The following is a 27038-nucleotide window of genomic DNA, read 5'->3' as shown; positions in this document are numbered from 1 at the left end:
ATTGTTGAATTACTAGTGAATGGAAATATTTGACCATATGTTCATGTGATTTTTGGTTTGAACAATTTGTCTGATTATTAATGTGTCCTAAATAATTCTTTTGGATTTTCTTTTTTTTTCAAAAATATGTTATATGTGTTACTCTCTTTCCATGTTTGCTGAAGAAGTTTTCAACTCTTTCTCTTTCAGTGTCAATTTTCATATTCCGAGTCATCTTAATGTTCCCAAATCTGCTTTCATTATCTTTTCTCCTTTACTTCTAAAGTGGGCATCCCTCAATCAGCTGGCAACATGAAGGCCCTAGCATATCTGAGCAGCACAGTTCACTAAGCAATATCAGAGACAGGTCTTTTGGTGATAAGAAACCCTTATCAGAATGCTGGAGAGCAGAGACAAAAGACAGTAAAAACTTCCCAAAGATATTTTGGTAATCAAGATGTCAATTTGCTTTTTTTGTTAATGATATCCATTATATACATAAATGAATGTAGAGCACACTTGCTTTTATCTAAATCTTCAAGTCTCTTGCTGAACTTAGAAGCAATTTCTGTAAAATCCTTCACTACAGAAAACAGAACATCTGAAATAGAAGTTGGAATCATCAGAATCTTTACAAATAGAATTTCTAATGTTGTTCTTCCATAGGTAAAGAAATGAGAATATAGATGTTCATCTTCTTTTGTGTCTTACAAGGTATGTGAGCAACCATGACATGGGAAGTACATGTGCACAACTAAACAGAATATTTGATTATGCAGAACAAAAATAAAGAATAAATGACCTAAGGGAGGTCATTGCATTTTAGAAATTACTAGAACAATATAAATAATGACATTGGATAGGGGACATGCAAAATACCGAATTTTATGCTGTATATTTTCATTTTAATATTGATACATTCTTGGCTTTATTTTATATTGTAGATTTCATCAGCATACTTTTAAAAAAAAAACAACTATAGCATAATATTCACAGTCAAAAGGAAGAACTATGTAATTGGCCAATTAAAACATCATCCCTTCTTGAAACTGGGACATGATGAAATGATATTTAAATGTTGGATGAAAAAAATTTTCTACCAACTCATATGTTTTATAGATGCTCTGATACAGTGGACAGTGCTCAATTTCTGTGTTTTCTACAAAAGAACCACAAATCTCCCATAGCTTATAATAAAATACATAGCACTGTATTTACTGTTAATAATAGTCAGAATGTTTGATTACTAATAAATAAAAGGAAGTACTTAAACACCTCAATATACTAATTTATTTGGGTCTACCATCACAGTAATTAAACTCACTATAGGTTTCTAACACATAAAATAAATGTATGTGTGGTATAGACAATATTATAAAACATTCTTTTGGAGTCATCTTACCCACTTGCCTTTAACAATAGGGGAGATGTGAAAATGTTTTAAGAAACCAAACTAAAGTCAAATGTTGCTTTTGATAAAAATAATTTAAGATTACAGATCTATTAGAGGCAATAAATAAAGCTGACAGTATTATATAGAGAAGTATGCAGAATTTTTAAACACTGACATTCTATGGATAAACAATTCTCTGGTGAACAGTGTAAGAACAAGTGGAGAGTCCAAGCGATGAAGGGTTCAGAAGTAAACACAGAATCTCACTAAGGAGATGGAAGGATGGTCAGACCAGTATAAAGAAAATTAACAGCATAAGAAAAACCCATGAAGGAATTACTTTTCATCTATGCACAGTGGTGGACTTCTGTAATCTCAGCAACTTGGAAGTCTGAGATAATGGGATTAGAATTTCATGGCCTGCCTGGATGACTTAGGGAGATCCTGTCTCAATTTTAAAAATTATATAAAATGAGGCTGGGGATGCAGTTCAGTGGTAAAGTCCCCTGGGTTTTATCCGTCAGCAAAAAAAGAAAAAAAAATAATAAAAATGTTGATTTATGGCTTTTGATAATTTCCCAAGGTGCTTGAATTTTTGTTATTGATCATTTGTTGTTTATCATTTATGAAAATGGAGGTAGATAATAAAAATAAAGAAAAGTTGAAACACTTTTCACCTGATAAATAGATACCAGATGGGACAATTACAGAACTCAGATAAGAAATTACTGTTTTTAGTTATGCAGTTTTATAAAGTACTTGAGATTTTATAAACAATATATGTATGTTACTTTGCTAAAAATGAAAATATAAGTTTATCATAGTAGCAGAAACAACAATAGGAATGGAAAATGACTTTTGTATATTCATTGTGTATTATGCCACTTTTTAAAGAGTTATCATTTATTTAAGATTTGGATCTATAAGAGATAAAAATAGATTATTTATGTAGATATTTATATGGATTAATTTTAAATGAAAATGAGTGTCAAAGACATTATGCTATGTGCAGATAGGTGAATTCCACTTTTAGGTATGTGTACAAAACACCAATTTAAATATATGGAAATATATGGAAGATGTCTAGAATAGAGGAAGGGAAACAGGGGGAGGGAGGAAGGCAGGGAAATAGGAAGTCTTGGGGGCTGAAATGGAACAAATTATATTCTATGCTCTATGACTACATAAAAATGTTAAAGAGACAATTACTACATGATTTAAATGACTTAATGGATGCATTACCACCAAATAAAAGAGAAAATGTACTTAATAGAACACAAGTAAGTTTGCAGTCAGGTGTACTGAGGCCAGGTGGCAGTGAACAAGGGTTCAGGACATAAGATACAGGAGCCACCCCATTTAGGACCAGCACTGCCAAGCCCTGTGACATCTTTTTTGTGCCTTCATATTCTTCACCTCCTCTAGTGCTTGAGCCCCTTTTTGAAATAAAAAATATTTGTTTGGTTAAAATAGATGTATAAATAATCTTGAAGAAATTGATGAAAAAGAATTACCCAAATCTTTAATATTTTGTGCTCTGTCTGAAGCAATTTTGAGTCTTTGGAAGAACACCTCAAAGTCATTACCAGATCCCAATTTATAACTCCATTTAGGGAAAAAATACAAAATTATTTTAGAGTAAAATTTTATCAAGTTCTGATTAAAGTATCCTATTATGATAGTCTTAGATATGCAGAAAAGAATGAGAGGAACATTAATTGGATCACAAAACATACAGTTTTATGGCTATTCTATGGGTTACTATTTTATGACTCCCTTTTTAAAAAGATTCCTGAAATTGGAAAGTATTTTCTTTCAGATAAGTTCATTTAACATCTATATTTTTGTATGTGATATAGTGAAAATAAGTAACTATTTTTTAGGTAACTCAGAAGTAAATTGTGCTCTTATTACTTTAAAGTATCCATATTGTTGACTTCAACAATTTTTTATACAATATAAGCATACCAGTGAATAAGCATAATTGTCAATGAAAATATTAAATATTATTTACTTACAACTTAGTAACACATTTTGTAGGAAAAATAATCTGTTGATACACGGTATGTAGAACTACAGATAAATATTTAAGAAAAAGATGTTGAGGAAGATAAGGTTTGTTTTTTCCTGACTTTCCATGACAGATGTTAGTAAAGATTTATCAGAAATGATGTCAGATTGCTCTGAACTTCTACTGAAGCAGTGCTTCCTTCACTCCATAGAAGAGTCTTCCCTGGCCTGGGGAGGGGAGTCATACTTGTAATCCCATCAACTCAATAGGCTGAGACAAGAGGATCACAAGTGTGAGGCCAACTTCAGCAATTTAGGGAAAGATTTTTACAAAATACAAATAAAAAAGGACTGGGGATATAGCTCAGGGTTATCCATACTGAGTTCAATCCCCAGTACCACAAAAGAAGAAAAAACTTCATGGAACTACTGAACTACTCTAGCATTCTAAAAACAAAGTGGATCTTAAAAGAACAGGCCTACAAAAATCACAGAATTGTTTTCTTTATACTCCTATTCTAACCCCTTCTAAATTGCCTTCTTTCCTTTTTTTTTTTTTTTTTGGTACTGGGGATTATACCCAGGGACAGTTTACCAATTAGCTACATCCCCACACTTTTTTTTAATAGGGTCTTACTAATTTATGAGTGCTCCTACAAATTGCCAATACTGTACTTGAAATCATCCTGTCTGAGCCTTGAGTCACTGGGATTATAGGTGTGAGCCACTTGCACCAGATAATTTTTATTTTATTTCTTAATAGAATTACAATAATGCAAATTTACTTATGGGGGTTTTCCAAATACCTTTGGAAATGGAAGTTTTCCAAATTTCTTTGGAAATGGACTAGTGATGTGGGAAGAAGATGATATCTAAGTGCATGAGTGTAAGGGAAAACATGAGTGAAGAAATGATCTTTCTCTAAGATTGATTTGAAGAAGCTGGGAGCAGTGATTGATGCCTGCAATTGCAGCTGCTAAGGAGGCAGAAGCAGGAGAACTGCAAGCTCAAAGTCAGCGGTAAACAACTTTGCAAGACTAAAAGGGCATGTGAGGTCTAGGGATGTAGCTCAGTGGTAGAATCTGGCCCACCATGGTAGAGGCCCTGGGTTTTGTTCCCAGAATTATAAAGATAAACAAATAAAGTAAAAAAAAAAAAGGAAAATAAATGGCATTGCCATTGAACATTTAACTTAGTTATTTTGTTTAAATATTGGACTTTATTATTATTATTATTATTATTATTATTATTATTAACATTATTAAAAGAAAATCAAAGGAGACATAGAGACAAGATGCAGAGGCAGGAAAGGGAAAGAAAGAGTGGCTGTCTCTACAAGCAGCTGTGTTTATTTATATCAAAATTTACATAGATCATCAGTACAATAACTACATTATGGTATAATATTCCTTTAATCCCAAGTGCTAGACAACTGAGATCAAATCCATTCTAATTAAAACACAGAGCCCTTTTCTACAAGGACAACAGCATAGAAACTAGATATTGTGCCTGTGTAGTTATCTTACCAGCTTCAAAGATAAACTGTTTTGCTTCAGATTGGCTTTAATTCTTTCCTGTCCTTTGTAGAGTGATGCAGTTATTGATTTATTTTTTTTTTATTTTAATCTAAGAATATCTTTGATCCCACTCTACACTGGAAATTTCTCCAGGCCTCACATTTTAGATCACATTTCCCAAGGCCACCAGCAAAGGCAGTAATTTAGTTTGGCTCTGCCTGACCCATCTGAAGAATACATGGGGAAAAGGTCAAGAATTCCTAGCTCAGGGAACTTTGTGGGCAACTTAATTTATAATTTATATTATAGTTACATATTTTTTAAATATCTTTATTTTATTTGGTGTTAACGATTGAACCCAGTGCCTCACACATGTGAGGCATGTGCTCAACTACTAAGCTACAACCCCAGCCCCTATTTTTTTGACACACTTTAAATTGCTCAGGCTGGCCTTCAACTTGACATCCTCCTGCCTTCATCTTCTGAGTGGCTGAATTACTGGTGTACACCACTGTGATAGCTCCAATTTACTTATTATTACAAAAAGTAAAGAAAAATGGAAAATGTGAAATAGTTTCTTTACTTACTGAATTTGAGAAATAGTGTTTTAAAAAAGAATAAATCATATTCCCAAACTTGATTGTTTAATTTGGGTACCTCCCTTTTCTGGCATATTTCACCAATATTCTGTTGTGCTAATGTAAGGGTTTTAGAAGGAACAAGAATTCTTACCTGATCTTTTAGTCTTTCAATGTACATATATATGTGTATACAATTCATGGTCTGGTAAATTTTTACAACATTGCTTTTTAGAAATGATTTTGGATTCTAAAAGTACAGCTGCACTCAGGGGACCCATAATTTGTAAATCTAAGGGCTTTCTAGCAATAAATGAAATTTTCTAACACCATCCTCTCTTCAGTAAAGTAAAAAAGTTGATATTTATTAAGAAAATCTGAGCAGGCATTGAGGCAAATGCCTGTAATCCCAGCCACTCATGATGCTGAAGCAGGAGAACCATAAGTTTGAAGCCAGCCTCTGCAATTTAGTGAGGACCTAAGAAATTTAGCTATATCCCATCTTAAAATTTAGAAATAAGAAAATACATAAATAAAAAATCCTGGGGATGTACCTCAGTGCTAAATTGTCCCCATGTCCAATTCCCAGTACCAAAAAATAAAAAAAAAGATTAAATTGAATTTTAACATAATAAAATAATAAAGGGCTGGGGATGTAGTTCAGTGGTAAGGCACACGTGGATTCAAAGGAAAAAAAAAAAAAAAAATATATATATATATATATATATATATATATATATATATATATATATATAGAGAGAGAGAGAGAGAGAGAGAGAGAGAGAGAGAGAGAGATTACTATATACTTTCCCAAAGTACTTATAAAGGTGCTGTAGGGTTGTTGAGGGTGTTGAGAATTAAATGATTTAATTTTGTTAGTTACTGTGCTTTTTTGTTTGTTTATTGTTGGTTTTGGTGTTTTACAAAATCCTGATAACTCATGTCTGGTTCTTGTGTAAATGCAGGTTAAAAAATGCAGGTAAAATCTAAATATGTTTCTGCATTGCTTGGGAGAAAACAATGAATGGTTCACTTAAAGTTTTCAAAGCTTTTAAAGTTAACTTTTCATTTTGTCTGGAGAAATAAAGACCACTTTTCCCTGAGAAAATCTACCCAAGATCCTTCCAAGACGGGTATGAAAACTGATTACAGATTGAGAGAAAAGTTTCAGGTTTGTTTCACTTTCCTTTGAACACTTCACTGGTATTACTGCCACCACAAGGATGGGAGAATAATACTGGATTTTTATGTGGCAATGTTCTTGTCCAACCTTTACCTGTATTATTATTATTACTATTTTTCCCCCTGCTAAATCTTACAACCAGAAACCCTGAAATCAAGATTGTTTAGAAGTCGTGGATGGTTGGATGGTAAAAGCCAACAATGGACAATAATTTGGTTTGGCAACTTCATTTTTTCAAGTCCTATGCATATTTCCAAACAGAACAGGGTCCTAATTTGGCACTGCTTCTTAAAGAATTTTCTTCCACAGTTCTAACTATGAAGAGCAGTCCAGAAGCGCTACTCTCCTGCAGGGAGCTCTTCTGGGACTCCCACCAGAAGCTTACTGCCCATTGGCTCCACTGGGCCCTCAGAGCGATGACTGGGGAACCATCTCAGCTTTTTTGATGAAGTACACCAAATCTCTGGTCCATCCGAAGGACACGATTTCTGCCCATGATCTATGCACACCATCCTTCTTTCGCTACTTTGTGTGTTTGCAAATTCTGATGCCTTTCCCAAATTAGATGGAATATCTTTTTATGTATTTGAAAATTTTTTCATATCCTTTGCCCATTTTAATTAACTTTTTGCTTTGTATGAACTCTTTAAATGTTAAAGAATCTCAACCTGTAATACGCTATATTGTTTTCTAGTTTGCGATTATATAAAGAAATTATTTTTATATATATAAAAATGGTAAATGTATTGATAATAAAAAGACTTTCTGAACTGTCATGGTGGAACACACCTGTAATCTCAGTGGCTGGTTTGGCTGAAGCTTGAGGATTTTGAGGTCAAAGCCAACCCCAGGAACATCAATTCACTAAGCAACTCAGGGACTGTCTCTAAATAAAATATAAAGAAGGGCTGGGAATTTGACTCAGTGTTCAAGTGCCACTGAGTTCAGTCCTTGGACCACCCCTTCCCCAAAACAAACAAATAAACAAACAAATAAAAAAGAAATAAAGAAAAGAAACAAAAAAGCTTTCTGGACCCTCCATTATCCTGAATATTCTGGCTGGTGCCTATCTTTATATCCTTCTTTATTTCACTCTTGTGTCAGGCTCACTCCAGACTCAATGGTTTTCATTAGGCATTAAAAGTTATACTTTCTCCCACTTAATTATCCCTGCCAAACACTCTAATCATGTTTTATCTCTAAGGTCAGATTTGTCTTTCTTACAGTCATCTGAGTACACTTTTTCATCACTAATGGCCACAGTGACTAGTATTTTCCTTCATAACATTCAACCTTATTGAAAGTAAGTGATTACTCTTATACCTATCTCTTCAACGCCTTGCTCTAGAAGTACAAGTTTGCTTTCATGACAACAGTAAGCTTTCCATAGAGTAGTAACTTGCTTTCTTTCTGGTCTTTTCTTGAGGCTAGCGCATATTGTTAATAAATAAGGAATGAAAGAATGCATCCATATTCATGAGTCACTGAATAAAATACATACTAACCAACAAAAAATCTTCAATTTCAGTGAAAGCAGCCCACACTGAACTATATAAATCTCCAATATGTATGGATTTAGTCATGTAATTTCAGGGGGTGATACATTTTTTTGAATAAACACAGCATTTATGTATATATTTTTAAATTTATTTTTCACCCTGTGAATTGAACCCAAGTGCACTTAACCAAAGAGTTACATCCCCAGAATTTTAATTTTTTTTTTCTTTTGAGACAGGGTCTTCTAAATTACATAGGGCATGGTTAAATTGCTGAGGCTGGCATGGAATGTGAGATCCTCCTGCTCAACTCCCATAGTAGCTGAATTATAGTCACCAGTGGCTGTCATGCCTAAACATTAACATTTTTTAAATTTTTTTCAAATTGATATTTAAAAAATAATTGACAGTGGAATGCATCACAATTCTTGTTACACATATCCAGCACAAATTTTCATATCTCTGGTTGTATATAAATGTACATGTACTTTGGATAATGATATCCATCACATTTCAACATTCTTGCTGAAGCCTTGCCTTTTCCCTTCCCCTTCCCTTCCTCAGTTCTACCCTATCTAGAGTTCATCTATTCTTCCCTTGCCCTTCCTCCCTACCCCACTAAGAATTAGCCTCCTTATATCAGAGAAAACTTCAGCATTTGATTTTTGTGGATTGGCTATCTTCACTTAACATTATTTTCATTATTTTCCACTTACCTGAAAATGCTATGAGTTTATTCTCTTTTATTGTGAGTAATAATCCATTGTGTATATACACCACATTTTTTATCCATTCATCTACTGAAGGGCATCTAGGTTGGTTTCACAGTTTAGCTATTGTGAATTGGGCTGCTATAAACATTGATGAGGCTGTGGCTCTGTAATATGCTGTTTTTAAGTCCTTTGAGTATACACCGAGGAGAGAAATGGCTGGGTCAAATGGTGGTTCCATTCCCAGTTTTCCAAGGAATCTCCATACTGCTTTCCACATTGGCTGCACCAATTTGCCCTCCCACCAGCAATGTATGAGTGTACCTTTTTCCCCACATCCTCGCCATCACTTATTGTTTGTCTTTGTAATATCTGCCATATTGACTGGAGTGAGATGAAATCTTAGAGTAGTTTTGATTTGCATTTCTATAATTGCTAAAGATGAACAATTTTTTTCATATATTTGTTGATTAATTGTATATCCTCTTCTGAGAAGTGTCTGTTCAGTTCCTTGGCCCATTTGATGATTGGGTTATTTGGGGGTTTTTTGGTACTTAGTTTTTTGAGTTCTTTACATACCCTAGAGATTAGTAATCTATCTTTTTTTTGTTAAAGAAATATTTTATTTTCTTATTATTTTAAACATCCAATTAATCATTTTTTTTTCTATTTGGCAAAATAAAACAAAATGAATTCAATGACCATCATTAATATGTAAATATTTTGATGCTACTTTTTATTTTTTTAATTGATTTTATTATTTTTATAAATACACGACAACAGTGGAATGCATTATTACACATATAGAGCCCAATTTTTGTATCTCTGTATATAAAGTATATTCACTTCAATTTATGCCATTATAATGTACTTTTTGCATTACAGTTCTTAATATACATATATATCACAATTTTTTATATCTCTTTATATGAGTTATGTTGACACCCAATTCAAGTCATCATACATGTATTTTGTATAATTATGACCATCACATTCTACCATCCTTGCTCATCCCCTTACCCATCCCTTTCCCTCCCACCCTTCTTTCCTATCTAGAATTAATCTAATACTACCATGTTCTCCTTCTCTACCCCACTATGAGTCACCCCCTTATATCAGAGAAAACATTTGGCATTTGGTTTTTTGGGGATTGGCTCACTTCTGTTAGCATTATGTTTTCCAATGCCATCTATTTACCTGCAAATGCCATGATATTTTTAATGCTGAATAATATTCCCTCGTGTATAAATGCCACATTTTTTATCCATTCATCCACTGAATGACATCTAGATTGGCTTCACAGTTTAAATATTGTGAATTGTGCTGCAATAAACATTGATGTGGTCCGTGCATTCTATCATATCATAATGGAATGAAATTAGAAATCAACAACAAAATAAAGAATAAAAATTTCTGCATCACATGGAGACTGAACAATATGCTGCTGAATGAACAATGGGTTACAGAACATATCAAGGAGGAGATTAAAAAATTCTTAGAGGTAAATGAGAACACAGACATAACATATCAAAATCTCTGGGACACTATGAAAGAGGGACTAAGAGGAAAATTCATTGCATGGAGTTCATTCCTTAAAAGAAGAAAAAGTCAACTAATAAAAGACCTCACACTACATCTCAAAGCCCAAGAAAAAGAAAAACAAATCAGCAGCAAAAGCAGTAAAAGCCAAGAAATAATTAAAATCAGAGCTTAAATCAATGAAATTGAAACAAAAGAAACAATTGAAAAAAATGACAAAAGAAAAAAAGTTGGTTCTTTGAAAAAATAAATAAAATTGTCAGACCCTTAGCCATGCTAATGAAGAGAAAGAGAGAGAGAACTCAAATTACTATCATACGTGATGAAAAAGGCAATATAACAATAGACATTACAGAAATACAGAAGATAATTAGAAATTATTTTGAAGCCTTATACTCCAATAAAATAGAAGATAGTGAAGGCATCGATATATTCCTTAAGTTACATGATCTGCCCAGATTTAGTCAGAAAGATATACACAATTTAAACAGACTAATATCAAATGAGGAAATAGAAGAAGCATCAAAAGACTACCAACCAAGAAACGTCCAGGACCAGACAGATATATAGCCAAGTTTTACAAGACCTTTAAAGAAGAACTAATGCCAATACTCTTCATTCTGTTATAGGAAATAGAAAAAGATGAAGTACGTCCATATTCATTCTATGAGGCCAATATCACCCTGATTTCAAAACCAAAGACATTTCAAAGAAAGAAAACTTTAGTACAATGTACATAGAGGCAAAAATCCTCAATATAATTCTGGCAAATTGAATACAAAAACATCAAAAAGATTGTGCACTTTGATCAAGTGGGATTCATCCCAGGGATGCAAGGTTGGTAAAACATACAGAAATCAATAAATGTAATGCATCATAACAATAGAATTAAAGATAACAATCATATGATCATCTCCGTAGATGCAGGAAAAAGAATTTGATAAAATGCTTTTATGTTCAAAACATTAAAAAAAACTAGGGATAACAGGAACATATCTCAACATTGTAAAGGCTATCTATGCTAAGCCTCAGACCAACATCATTATAAATGGAGAAAAACTGAAGGCATTCCCTCTAAAATCTGGAACAAGTAGGGATGCACTCTCTCACCCCTTCTATTTCACATCGTTCTTGAAACACTGGCCAGAGCATTTAGACAGATGAAAGAAATTAAAGGAATAACTATATGTAAAGAAGAATGTAATGTAGCACTATTTGTTGATGATATGATTCTATACCTAGAACACACACACACACACACACACACAAATAAAACTCCACCAGGAAACTTCTAGAACTAGTAAATTAATTCAGCAATGTGACAGGATATAAAATCAACACCCATAAATCAAATGCATTTCTGTATATCACTGACAAATCCTCTGAGAAGGAAATGAGGGAAACTACCCCATTCACAATATCCTCAAGAAAAATAAGATACTTGGGAATCAACTTAACAAAAGAGGTGAAGGATCTATACAATAAAAACTAAAGAACCCTAAAGAGAGAAATCAAAGAAGACCTTAGAAGATGGAAAGAACTACCTTGCTCATGGATAGGAAGAATTAGTACTATCAAAATGACCATATTACCAAAAGCACTATACAGGTTTAATGCAATTCTGATGAAAATCCCAATGGAATTCCTCTTGGAAATAGAAAAAGCAATCATGAAATTCATCTGGAAAAATAAGAGACCCAGAATGGCTAAAACAATTCTAAGCAGGAAGAGTGAAGCAGGTGGTATTGCTATACCAGAACTTAAACTATACTGAAGAGCAATAGGAACAAAATCAGCATTGTACTGGCATCAAAACAGGCTGGTAGGCTGGTGGTACAGAATACAGGACACAGAGAGTAATCCATAAAATAACAACTATCATATTTTAGACAAAGGTACCAAAAACATGCACTGGAGAAAATATAGCATCTTCAACAAATGATGCTGGGAAAATTAGAAATCCATATGCAACAAAATGAAATTGAATCCCTATCTCTCACCATGCACAAGAGTTAACTCAAAATGGATCAAAGATCTAGGAATTAACCAGAGACTCTGTATCGAATAGAAGAAAAAGTATCCCTGAGTCTTCATCATGTGGGATTAGGCCCCAACTTCCTTAAGAACTCCTATAGCACAAGAATTAAAACCAAGAATCAATAAATGAGATGGATTCACACTATGTTTTTTCTCAGCAAAAGAAATAATCTGTGAGGTGAACCGGGAGCCTATATCCTGGGAGAAAAATTTTCCCCCCTCACACATCAGATAGAGCACTAAACTCTAGGGTATATAAAGAACTTAAGAAGCAAAGCACCAAAAAAAAAAAAACAATACATGGGCCAAGGACTTGAACAGACACTTCTCAGAAGAGGATATACAATCAATCAACAAATATATGAAAAAATTTCATCATCTCTAGCAATCAGAGAAATACAAATCAAAACTACTCTATAATATCACCTCACTCCAGTCAGAATGCCAGCTATTATGAAGAGAAACAAAAATAAGTGTTGTTGAGGATGTGAGGGAAAAGATACACTCATACATTGCTGGTGGGACTGCAAATTGGTGCAGCCAATGTGGAAAGCAGTATGGAGATTCCTTGGAAATCTGGAAATGGAACCACCATTTGACCCAGCCATTCCTCTCCTTGGTATATACTCAAAGGACTTAAAAACAGCATACTAGAGGGACACAGCCACATTAATGTTTATAGCAGCCCAATTCAGAATAGCTAAACTGAGGAGCCAACCTAGATGTCCTTCAGTGGATGAATGGATTAAAAAATGTGGCATATATACACAGTGGAATATTACTCAGCACTTAAAAAAAAGATCATGGCATTTGCAGGTAAATGGATGGCATTAGAAAAGATTATGGTAAGTGAATTTAGCAAATCCCCCCAAAACAAATGCTGAATGTTTTCTCTAATATAAGTGGGGTGACTCAAAGTGGGGTACAGAGGGAGAGCACGGGAGGAAGATTATTCCTAGATGGGAAAGAGGGGTGGGAAGAAAAGGGAGGGAGAAGGGGAATAGCAAGGATAGTGGAAGGTGATGGTCATCACTATACTATATGAAATACATGTATGAAGATTTGAATTCGGTGTAAACATACCTTATATACAAAAAGAGATATGATAAATCGAGGTATATATGTGTACTAAGAATTGTAATGCCAAAAAAGAGAGAGTACATGTATAGTGGCATAATTTGGCATGAACCTACTTCATATACAGTGTTATGAAAAATTATGCTGTAAATCGTAATAATGAGTGTAATGCATTCCACTACTGTCATGTATGTAAAAAATAGATTTTTTAAAAATAAAATATATCCAATTCATGTTGAAAGTATTCAAAAACTCCTGATACTTTTTCTTAAATTTCTTTATCTGACATAGGTAGCTCCTTTCCAAGCTCAGTAAATAGAGAGCCTTGAAAGAAAAGGTATTGCAGCCTTCAACCTGTGACCTCTAGTTGCAAAATATATAATATAAAATGCCCTTGTGGGGGCAGTTTTTTATTTTCTCTTTTGATTTTTTTACTGGTCTCTGAATTCAGGGTCTTAAATTCTTCTATGAAAGAATTTTTTACCACTGAGATACATTTCCAGCCTTTTTCATTATATATTGAGTCAGGGTCCCCCTAAATTGCCCATGCTGATCTGAAACTTGAAACCCTCCTCCATCAGCCTCCCAAGTAGCATGAATCACCACTGCAGTTCATTCAATGGTCTTTATTTTCTCATAGAACTGGGAGTGTTTATTTTCATTCACTATAATTATATTCCCAGTTCTTAGAATATTGTCTGCAGTTAACACACACACACACACACACACACACACACCACAAATATTCCTCAGTAAACATTTTGGAGGTAGGAATAAAAAATCTAAACCAGAAAAATAGGCAGGTGTAGTGGCACATGCTTGTACTCCTAGTTATTTAGGATGCTGAGGCAGAAGAATTACAAATGCAAGGTCAATTTGACAAATTTAGCATGGCCCTAAACAATTTAACAACCCACTGTCTCAAAATAATAAATATATAAATAAGGGTGGGGAATGTAGCTCATTGTTAAAGAACTCCTGCATTCAACTCTCAGTACCATAAATTAAAATATAATAAGAAAGGAAAAATAGAAGAAAGAAAGAAAAGAAAGATGTAAAAATAAATCAGAGATTTCAAAATTTAAACAACAGTAGAAGAAAAAAACAAATGATTAAAATTGTGAAGTTGTTGCTGTAGAGCAAACTCTTATTTAATGAAATAATTATTTCTGTTAAAATGTCTCTTTGCAAAACCGAAGTCATGTGAACTTTGTTGCATCTGCCTCCAAACCTCATCAATTTTTTTTTACTCTACTTCATAAACCTAATCAGTATGATTTTATAAGTCCTTCCCACCATTTTCAGAAGAGGTAACCAACAGGGGCTATGGTCTTAGGTGAATCCCAAGTATTTAAGGAGGACACTTGTCTGCAGAATGCCTTTACCTCTTAGGTACCTCTAAGGAGCAAACTGAATTCTCAGCTGCTGAGCCTTGGACACCTGAGAGTTACTGCTCATGGTAATGCTGGCAAATTTTCCAAAACTTACACCCCAGGGGTTTCCCATAGCTAACTCTGGTGACTTGGGAATTTAGAGTAAATACTTTCAAGCTGTATTCTCTCCTAAAAATTCTTTAAATTTACTTTTCAACCTACTTGTGTTTTTGTCCAAGTAGAAACCTACTTATTTTTTCTTGGTTAATATATATATATATATATATATATATATATATATATCAATTTTAATAAGTGATATGAGTAATTTTCATTCTCTTCCCTTGTGCTTTATTAGATTTTGCAGGTTTTAAATGAAATATTTCTGCAGTTTTATCAATTTTGTAACCCATAAATTACTTATAATATTCACTATATTGAATGTATACAATAGTCTTTATGCACATAAATTTAAATTTTTGGGGGGGAGTGTGGGTACCAGGGAGTGAACTCAAAGGCACTCAACCACTAAGCCACATTTCCAGTCTTATTTTGTATTTTATTGAGGGTCTGACTGAGTTCCTTATTACCTCACTTTTGCAGAGGCAAACTTTGATCTCAAGACCTTCTGCCTTAGCCCCCAGAGTATCTGGGATTATAGATGTGTTCCACCACCCTTGGTTCAAGTTTTAATGTATAGTTTTGATAGTAAAACCCTTGATGTAAAAGTCCTACATGTTGTCTTTTTACAATCTTCATTTCCCAAAATAGTTGAAATGATTTCCATTACATGCTACCAAACTGCAGAAATTTCCAAGTGGAAAAATTGATCACTACAGAAAAATACTAGAAATTAACATGAATTTATCATACTTCATCAACTGCATCTCTAAACTAAAGTGAGTTTCTCAACTCTAGTATAGAGAGGAATGCACCATTGTTACCATTGTTAATTTATGCTCTCCGTCTCGCACTAATTTTTCTTTCTTTCTTTTTGTTGTACTCAGGGCTAATCTACCACTGTATTACAACCCATTTTGAAATGGTCCCACTAAGGTGCCAAGGCTGGCCATAAACTTAGTTTCCTTGTGACTCAGTCTCCCCAGTAGCTGGGATAGTAGGCATGCACCATTACACTGGGATCTCCAGTTGATTATGTTTTAAATAACAATAGATTAATTATTGCTGATTATTACTTCAGCATTCATACATATGAAGGCACTCTGATGGTCAGAACTGATTATGGGGAAAATTATTTTCTGTAATGAAAAGTAATAGAAAAAATATCTTTTTTATTTTCTCTTCAGTCCTGGGGCTAAATCTCAAGACCTTACATATGTTGGGCAAGTAAGTGCTCTACCACTGATTACATCCCCAGTAATTCATTTCTTTATTGGTACTGGGTATTGGACAGAGTGTTGCTCTAAACTGAGTTGCATAATCAACCCTTTCTTAGTTTTTATTCTGAGACATGATCTCAATAAATTGTTGCAGTTGGCCTCATATCTTTAATCAATTTGCCTCAGCTTCTCAAGTAGTTGGATGAGAGGTGTACATCAATACACCCAGCTTATATTTTATTTTTTGAAAGAAATTGTTTAATTAATGTTACAGGTATAAATTCAACTATTTGAAGTTTCAGGAGTTGGAAGTTGAACCCAACAGTGATTAAATCAAGCCATCTTCAAATGAATTAAACTCAATGTTAATTGTCTTTACAGAAGCACAACCATGATTAGAGAGGCATAGAGCATAGACATTTGGCATAAAGACTGTCTCTATGTTTGTTACAGTTATGGAGTCACAGAGACAAAGCAAGAGATAGAAATATTTTAGATGAGCACTCAGAGTGATCAGCTAATGTAGGTAAGTCTGGAATCATCCTAAACATTCTTCTTTGTCCAAATATTGAACTTTTCCAAATGATTGAGAAAGATCCTTTTTTAAAAATAAAGATCATGCTCATCTCGTTTTGTTCATTTGTGTCAGAACAAATTTGTCAGAACAAACCCAGCCTCTCTATCTTTTCTATATTTAGATTGTATTGCTAGAAGTTAACAGAAAATTTTGGCACAACTCAACTGAATAAGCAGGGCTGTCCAAAACTCTTTTATATTTTTTATTCCCTCATCAAGACAGAAGGATAAGTCTCTCTTATTTTCCCCTTTCCTCTTACCCACTTCCCGTATATTTTCAATTTCAGAAATATGGTTTCAAAGGCCCTGCAAGACTTCCAGTGTGCATTTACATGCTCCATTTGCATGAATTGCTTCTTACAACCTGTAACCTGTAACCATAGACTGTGGGCATACTTTTTGCCAACCCTGCCTCTGCCTTTGCTGGGAGGAAGCCCAAACACCAATGTGCTGCCCTGAGTGTAGAGAAACAGCAGAGAAGGTAGACTTCAGGACCAACATTGTCCTCAAGAAGCTGCCTTTCCTTGCCAGATAGGCCAGACCTCACTCTGAGAGCAACTTTGAGAAGCAGCTTTGCAGGACACATGTAGACAAAAATGGGCTCTTCTGTGAGGTTGACAAGAGCTTGCTCTGTGCACCCTGCTCTGAATCACCCGAACATGCATTTCATGGCTATAGCCCAGCGTCATGTGTGGCTGAGGAGTACAGGGTGAGTGATGGTCATGAAGAAACTTGGAAGCTGAAACATCCAAATATGAGAGAAAGATGAGGACATATGATAGTGGGGCAGATGATCATGCAGATAGAGGTATTGTTGTTTCAGTATAAATTTCCCATTTTGACACTATGATCATAACTAAGTTGAATGCTCATGAAATAAAGTTCCCTAGAAACATTGTCCATATAACATGACATGGTGGCCATGCCAATAATCCTAGTTATTCACTATATAGAGACAGGAGAATCCCACACCACTCTGGGCAACTTAGCAAGACATTAACCTTTTTCTGTTTGTGTGTTTAAGGGGCTTGGGATACTGCTCCTGGTAAATATTTGTCTACCATATATTCAACCTTGGGTTCAATTTCCAGTACTGAATATAAAAATAAACATATTGTCAAAATATGCAGAATTGGGTCAGCAGTAGTTCAGATGGGGAGCATTAGGAACATGGGCTACTTATATTGCAAGTTGAACCCTTTCATAGTGAGGTTATGTAACAACTACCTTCTCAGGAAATTAACTGAATTATCTAGGATTCCTTCAAGATATTATTATTATTATTATTATTATTATTATTATTATTATTTGCTTCTGATGATATCCCAAATAGCAAAATTAATTTAGACTAATTTGTAAAAATCTTTCTTCTAACTCAAATTGCTCTTCTCCAAAACACTGTTTTTTTTTTTCAATACACAAAGGATGAACCTACAAGCCTGTCTTCCCTAACACTAAAGACTATGATTTTATTGCAGAAAAACATTTTAAATGAAATGGATCCATTATGGAAAATGAGTCAAGAGATGCAAGATAATCTAAATGAGAAGAAATGCAAAACTCATTTCTTCATGGTAAATATAAAAATATTTTCTTTTTTTAAATGCAGACTAATATGATGCTATCAGCTCATTTGAGTTATCATTGGAGGATACCATTTTCCTCTCAGAAGAAACAGGGATTCTGGTAATATTACAAATTGACAGGTGAACACAAGCTAATGTGAAGAATACTACTAATATGTGAGGTGAGTGAGTCATGACTGGTATTCCTTGTCCAACTTTGGAGGTTTGGATAAATCTGCCCAGACACCAAGTATAAGAGAGTACTGAACTACTTAGTTTGAAAGAGAGGAGAAATATAGATTTTTAACTATGGCAAAGATGAGTTATTTTTTTTAATGTAAAATACAGTGTTATATAATTACTTAAAAATCGTCAGAAGAATCAAAGGAATAAAAGAAAAGAAAGAAGATTCATATAAAAGAGGTAAAATAATTCAGATAAAATAATGCATTAAGAACCCCAAAGAGACATAATAAGGAAGTAGCCTGAGATTCTTCAGAGGTCTTGATTTAAACAGGAAAGAGGCAAGAAAAATGAGAAAGAAATTATCACAAAATTCCATTGAGGTAAAACGTAAAATGCTGCACCTGAATTGGCAACCACAACTGCTATCTCAACTCTCAAATAGAATAATCAGCAAACTGAGAAGAAAAGTGGTTCAGGCTCAGCAGATTTAGAGGCTCAGTACTGAATGGAGCTTCATACTTCAGACACTGCCCACCTGTGATGGATGATTAATTGGTGTATGTGTGTATTTTCAAGAACTTAATTCTCTATACAAATTCTTCTAAAATTTGCCTTTTTGACTATCTAAGTGTGTCATGGAGCATAGACACATAGATATTTGTGTTAAAACTTTTCAAATTTTACTTTAAAATATTTTATATTTAAAGAAAAGTTAAAAATGTGATATACTGATTTAATATGTATTTGTATTTCTATGGCCACTTTTATTTTCCTCTAAAATATTCATACATTTTCATGAGACAGTTTCCAAGCATTGGAAGCTTACATTGGTAAGTTATCATGAACTAAATTCAGACATATTCAATTTTTTTTTAATTACACCAGCTTGTACATGAATGTCCTATTTTCTATTCTAGGATCCAACCTAGAGTGGAATATTGAATTTAGTCTGATGTCTCTTTTGGTTTCACTTGAAAGAGCTTCTTTTCTTACTTTTTATGACTTTCACAATTTTGAGAAATACTTGTCAGGCTTTTTGTGAAAGGACCCTCAATTTTGGTTTGTAGATGTTTTTCTCATAAATTGACTAGTGTTATAGGTTCACAGAAGAAGAAAACAGAGGCAAAATTCTCTCCTCATTATATTATAAGTATAAGGTATCCACATATTCTGTGTATCAAATTAAGTTCATTGGTTATAAAAAAATGCATCATTCTGACAGAGGATACGGATAATGATTGAGGCTATACAGTTGTGTATATAGAGAAGGAGCAGAGAATATGTGGAAATTTTTAAATTTCCTCTCAGTTTTCCTGTTAATAGAAAATTAAAAAAAAATAGTAACTGAGTCAGGACCTAATGCTTACAAATGCTTACACATTTGGTACTTAGCTTCTTCCTTGATACTTAGAAAATTAGGTAGTGCCGCAGTCTGGCTGGGCACACAATCACGAGCCACCACACAGCTTGTAGATTCAAACAGCAACTCTTTATTCCCGAACTCACACCAGCCGTCTACAATCACGTTCTGGGGAAATCCACGTTCTCTGCCCAAATCCACTCCCACTGGGATTCTGTCTCCCAAAAAATACTGTCTGAATCCCGTGAGAACTCAAGGGGAACTCAGGCAGCAGGATATGCCCTATTCCCAGCAGGAATAATCTTAAACCTGGAACCTAAACTGGGAATGCCCTAAACCCGATTATCTTAAACCGGGAACACCCTAATCCGCCCTGGTCCTTGAGCAAGGTCACCTACATTCAATGTCACTGCAAAATGTCAGCAACATGGGGTACGCTGGCAAGGAAATTGTCATACCTACTTGGCTAATGGCTCCCAGCAAGGTAGCATGCTGTAAAGAATAGGGCAATCATCATCAGTATCCTCATCTTTGTTATAATACCTGAGCTCCCTCACTCACTTACCTGGTACTCCTCAGCAGCCCCATCTACTGAAGGAAGTTCCTGAGCCTGTGCTCCTGAGAGCTGGAGAAGAGCAAATACAGCAGGGGGTTTTCCTCTTCCCAGAAGATCTTCTTTGTCTCTTTGTGGATCATGCACATCTTCTTCAGAGCTCAGGAATTTCCTGAGACTGGCCTTTCTGGAAGTAGACATCAAATTCTTCAGAAGAATATTGTTTTGATATATTTCTATTGTGATGTCTCTCTGCACACTCGACAATAGGCAGGAGTTTGGGATTGTTCCCAGGAAAGGCAGAGAAAGGGCCTACAAAAGCTGTGCCCATTGCCTATGGTGGCTGGGTCCATAAATTAGTTCAGGCAGATGGAGCAGGTGCATTCTTTCTTGAAGGCTTGTGAGATTTCTAAGTCCATTTTCTGAGGGAAGAATATCAATAGATTTTATTCATCTATCTTAGAAGAGAAAAATTCCTAAATAAAATTTTTCTCAAGTTCTTACTGCATAGCACATTTCTGCCTATGGCAAAATAGACTTCCTTTTATATATGACCAAATACAAAAATTAATAAATAAACAGATAACACAAATAAATTATGCATTTAAGAGAATATCACTCTCTACCAAGTCTAAACTATTACAAAGCAGCACTTCACACTGTGAAAATATGTAATTATTTTAATCTGTTCCAGAAAACAAGGCATCATTTATAAGTCCATTTAGCTAAATATTTGGGTTCTCATTTCTACAGTGGTTGAATTTCTAGAAATATGAGGGAAGGAATATTCCTAAATATATTTTTAGGTTTACAAGTGCAAAATTACAAGTTATCTGGAAACTAATTTCTGAGTCCTTATAAAATACAGAGGACCAACTAGGGGATACACAACTAACAAAATTAAATTAATTATCACTTTAATTCCAAACTATATCCAAGCAAAGAAAGAAGAAGAATGATTTTTTTTACTAAGTAGAGAAACAGCATCATTTCATAGAGATAACCTAATTTGATGATCATTTAAAATATGAAATTTGACTTGATTTGGCTTGGGAAAGTAGCTACAGTTCCACTATAAATAGTGTACTTACCTAACCAGTGGGTCCATGGTTTCACCAGTGGTTGTTGCAGAAGGGAAAATATGAAGTCAGCTGGAGGATCATTTGCTCAAATTGTAGAGGATGTAGATTAAAATGTCTCTTTGACAGGTGAGTTCCAAAATGTGCTCTAGAGAAGAATGAGCTTGTCTCCAGGAGTGCACTTTTACTGAGTGCCTGAAGACCACATCCAGTTTTTCCTAGATTGCATTTCAAGATCCTTCCAATCAATGCTAGTGTAGGCTATTGGGTTAGTGTGGGTGATTGGATCAGTGTGGGTGGTTAAGTATGAGGTTGATTAGTTTTCAGATACAGAATATTGATGTATCACCTTATCTAATCTTCATAAATAAAGCCCTACAGGCTCACCAACAGTCAACGATTTAAAAAAAAAAAAGTGAATCCTCAGTTTCAAATAGTATCTAATTTTTTTAGTTGTGTTCTTTTAATTTGGGGGGGGGGGCTTTTAAAAACATAGAAAGAGGATGTCATCAATATATGATTTTTAGTAAATATATTTGATCATTTATAAATATTTTGCCTAAGATTGATTTTAGTTTTATTCTGTCACTATGACAGGGATTTAGTTTAGAAATTTTATTTTACTCACAAGATGCGGGGGTGCATTCCTATATTCCTAGCTAGGGAAGCTGAGGCAGGTGGCTCAGCAGTTCAATCCCCAGCCTCAGCAATTAGTAAGGTCCTAAGCAAATCGGAAAGGACCTATCTCTAACTAAAATATGAAAGGAGGCCTGGGATGTTGCTCAGTGGTTAAGTGCCCCTGGGTTCAATCCCTGGTACGTACACACACACACACACACACACACACACACACAAAGGAAATAAAGAAAATGATTTTGTTTTTCTCACTTCAGTCTAATGCTTTCCAGTAAGAGACCTATGGTCCTGCCTTGCAATGGCTTCTTAAGGAATGGCAGATTGTCAGCGTGAACTGCAAGACCAGATGAGGCCACATCCTCCAACCCATCCTGTTTGGAATGCAAAAGGTGCCACCACGAAGCCTCTACAGACTCTTTATACACTGGATGGACTTTCCTAGAACTTCCCTTGTACACAGATTAGTATCAAGAATGAATTTGTTCAGTTGTTACTAATTATGATCTTAGGATGTAAAATCAAGACTTTTAAAAATACCATATGGTATGAAAACACAAGCTTTGATTTTTAATACAAGAATCCTGGGCTTTAAGGGAGAGTGTTCAGGAGAAGTCACTGCCCTGAAATTTCCTGAGCTACAAAGGCATTAAGCTTCCCAAGAGGCCCTGGATTTTTCCCCAGATTTTCAAAGTGTTAGATGAGGAAAGCTCCTCATTTCTAGAGACCTCAAATGTTCACATTTGCTAATTTTTTTTTTCCCTAAAAGAGAAATCAAGGAGATACAAGCTCTAGGACACTGGCTTGGGCAGCCATATTTTTCATCTGGAAGGTGCAGTGTGATCACAGTAATTTCTGACACCTTGGATAAAACAGTTATATAAAAGGTCTAGCTCAGGCAAAAATTTTGAGACAGCTGCTGTCCACAGGGGTTTATGTCAAAAGTCCCAGGTACTCAGGAGGCTGAGGCTATTTGGAATGATAAATAATTTAAGGCCAGACTGTGAAAATGAGCAAGATGATCTAAAAAAAAATGGTTGGGAGGGCTGGTTTCAGACAATGTTAATGCTGCTAAAAAGTTAGCCATGAACTTGAGTTTACCTGGGAACCAGCAAAGCATTCACTACTTCCTGTTGGAGTGTTTGGGAGTAGAATAGGGGAGAGAGAAAACCTTCCAAATACTGTGAGTCTGTGACGTCAAGATACTTAACCTCTGAGCTACTTACTGCTTCTATCTCTTATGTTGGTGGAGGCATGGTACAGGCAGGAGGTGGAAGCTACAAGCTAAAGACCCAGACATTCTGCACAGACAGCCAGGTTGGGACATGGTTAATCCTTTTGCATGTAGCCAACAGCATGAACCTTTAGAACACAATTCAATCTCTTATGTTTCTTCCTCATTATTTTTATTTTGAAAGGTTTATATCAATAGCTTAACTTTTAAAATTTGCCTTTTAATATCAAACAGAAAAATAAATAGAAGACTTTACCAAACTTGAAATAAATGAGTGATCTGTAGAAAAGTAATAAATCTGATCTATTTACAAAAACATTGTATAAAATGTCATTTTTGTAGCTAGCATGGTGGTACACTCCTGTCAACTCAGCTACTAAGGAGACTGAGGCAGTAGAATCACATGTTTGTTTATAGGTTGGGCAATTTAGCAAGGACCTGGCTCAAAATAAAAAAAAAATGAGTAGGGCTGGAGTTGTAGCTCAATGATAGAGGATCACTAAGTTCAATTCCCAGTACCACACATATGCAAAAAGAAAATTATTCCGTTTCCCTGTCCATTCTGTATAAGTAACGCTAAAAGTTCAAAAAAAGATAACAAAGTCACAAATTGCAAGGACACCTTACCCACCTTTTGTAGAACTGTGCCAACTGATTTAACTGTAAAGAGTTCCAACACCTGTGCCACATCTCAATGCAGTACTGTTGTTTGCTTGGTGTCTGAATGGTGTTTCTTTTACTTTGTTCTTGTTTATTTTTACATGTTATAATTTTCTTATAAAGTCTAACAATTCTGTGATAATGTAAAATTTAAATTGACAGGGTTTCTCTCATACTAGACTTTACCTTTGTGTGTTGTGTCTGAATCAATCTGGTGGGAAGTTGAGTTGGTTTTGGAATTCATTACTGATGTCATTATTTCAGTGTTTCATGGGCTGCATATTCACCTAGCATTACTTTGTTTTTAGGGTTGGACTGGTTCACCAGTTTGTCTCAATATCTGTTCCACACTCTATTTCTCCCTATAAACTCTTTTCAGGCTCTCAGACAAAGTGCTTTTACATGTTACTCATCACTTGCTAGTCTCATTGGGCAATGGAAATATGAAGGATGTAGGAGCATTTTTGTGATTCCGATGAAGCCAAGATCTTAAGCACATTCCATGACCCTGAGTCTCAGGAGGGACTTTATCAGTGATCATGTCCACCTTTACCTATAGGTCTAGACTCATCACATATTTGTGTCTACTTTAAAGTTTTTCTCTGATTTTTCTATATCTTTATTTCCACTTTCCAAAATTGTAATTCCCCAAAGGCAATAATATATTTTGCTCTTCTCTTTGTGGCTTAAAGTTTTGTTAAACAGGAGAGATAATTATTCTTCTGATGAAAAAAAGATCTTCCCCTCAATTGCAATTTGTCCTATATTTTATTCCCAGTTATTACTGACCTGTATAATTATTTTCTTATGAAGTTATTTACTATTTTAAGTTTGGAGCTTGGGATACAGCTCAGTTGGTAGAGTGTTTACCTTGTATGCACAAGGACCTGGGTTCAATCCCCAGCATCCTGCCAAAAAAAATTTAAGTTTTAAGGTTACTTTATGGAGTCTGCAATTTATTTAAGTAAGCCCCCATTGATATTGTGTGTGTGTGTTGTGTGTGTGCATGTGTGTGTGTGTGCATGTGTGTGTGTGTGTGTGTGTGTGTGGTAAAATTATCTAAAATATATTCTCTTAGCAAATATCCAACATATCTTTCCTTAGATATATACAGTGGAAAAACTGAGTATTTTTTCAGCTTATGCTTTTGAGATTCATTCACATTGGTGAAATGAGAGTTTGCTCATTTTCATTGCTTCATAGAATTGCTTTGCATGAGTTAATAACTATTTACTTATCCATTTTACTGTTGGTAAGTATCTTTGGCTCCAAAATTTAGGGAATTATTAGAAGTCATGAAAGGAGCAACATTGCATATAAATTTTACCTAACAAGTATATGTAGAAAGTTCTGATAATATATGTTTATCCATACTGGAATACCTAAGCCTTAGGAAATGCTGTCAGTAAGTAAGCCAAAATTTATTTTTTTCAATTAATATTTTCTCTAGCCTTGAGTAAACTTCATTTATGCTACATTTTTGTCAACACATATTATTCATCTTTAAATTTGATTTATTCTTGTCAAGGTCTAGTGATTCAATTTATGGTTTGAATTTGTAATAATCTAATGTCTCATAAAGGTGAGTACTTTTTCATATTTCACTGATTTCATATGTGTATTCTGTTTTATGATGTTACCATTCAAGAAAAGTTATCTAATTTTTTAGCAGATTTACTTTTCTTTATTTACCAAACTTTATGCATCTGTATTAGTCAGGGCTCTCTAGAGAAACAGAACCAACAGGGTATATATAATTATTGAAAGGGGATTATTACATTGTCTTACAGAATCAGAAGCTGTATGGTCCCACAATGGCTATCTTTAGGCTGGAATTCTGGAGAAACAAATAGCTGCTGAGTCTAAAGTACTTACTGGTGCTTCAGAACAAGAGGGATTAATGATGTAGCCCCAGTGGATCAAAGACCTGGAAACAACCTGATAGTCACTGGCCAGAGTCCACTTTGGAAGAGTGAAGGAGGTGGAGTCTGATGCTCTCAGAATTTTGCAGCAGCAATTTAGAACTCCTCAAGAAAAATCAAACTAGAGGGCACTGATGCCTCATTTTTCCAACTTTTATTCCATCCAGGGCCTCAACCTATGGCTGTCATAGGGTGAGTCTGTACTTCAGTTTGCTGTCCCATATGACAATCATTTCTAGAAACACTCTCATTGACATTCCCAGAGGCATTCTAACCTTAAGCATACTTTAATCCAAACTGACATTTCAGAACCACCAACATAGCATCTATGATGCATATATATTATATCTTTGATACATACATATTCTTTTGAGGTGGAGAGGCACTGGGAATTGAACCCTGGGATGCTTTATCACTGAATCACACACCATGTCACTTCTATTTTTTGAGAAAGTATTCCACTAAGTTGCTTAGAGCCTTGGCAAACCTCTGACCCTACTACAATAGCCTTCCAAGTGGCTGGGATTACAGGTATCTATAATCATGCCTGGTTCTAGTTTTATTTTTTGAGAGAAGATCTTGCTTTATTGCTCTGAACACCTGGAATCAAACCAACCACTTATTCAGGCTTCCAAGTAGCTACAGGCACAGCTTATAGTGAATAGCAATTTTCCAACTCCAGTTTTATATGTTTACTCTTGAGGAATAGTATTTTTAAGCAAAAAGTCATTAATTTTAATGCAGACCAATTAAATTTTTCCTCATTGATTATTGTTTTTATGTCTTGTCTAGGCAATTTCTCTATGAGACTACTATTTTCCCTTAAGTCAATCTGTAAAGGACTATGTATAGGTAGGGCTCAGGTTTCTTTTTGTCCACTTGTATATAACCATTAGATTAAGCACTAGATTGATTGTCTTGTGGTTGCCAATGCAAAGGAGAATACAAATAATTGTGAATATTCACATGTATGATTATAATTTTAGAAAAGAAATCATCACACAGACAATTAAGCATGATTACTCACAATTATGGACA

General features: G+C 34.7%; 1 pseudogene; it reads right to left on the bottom strand.

Annotated features, from left to right (window-relative positions):
• LOC139707399 (putative N-acetylated-alpha-linked acidic dipeptidase) overlaps window positions 1-21580 on the bottom strand; it is a 32687-nt pseudogene extending 11107 nt beyond the window's left edge.
• Window positions 21581-27038: the final 5458 nt, after the last annotated feature.

This window comes from Marmota flaviventris, chromosome 10, assembly GCF_047511675.1.
Source record: "Marmota flaviventris isolate mMarFla1 chromosome 10, mMarFla1.hap1, whole genome shotgun sequence".
NCBI classification, from domain to species: Eukaryota; Metazoa; Chordata; class Mammalia; order Rodentia; family Sciuridae; genus Marmota; species Marmota flaviventris.
Note: the sequence above shows the minus strand (reverse complement) of the source record. Positions and strands in the feature narration are given on the sequence as shown.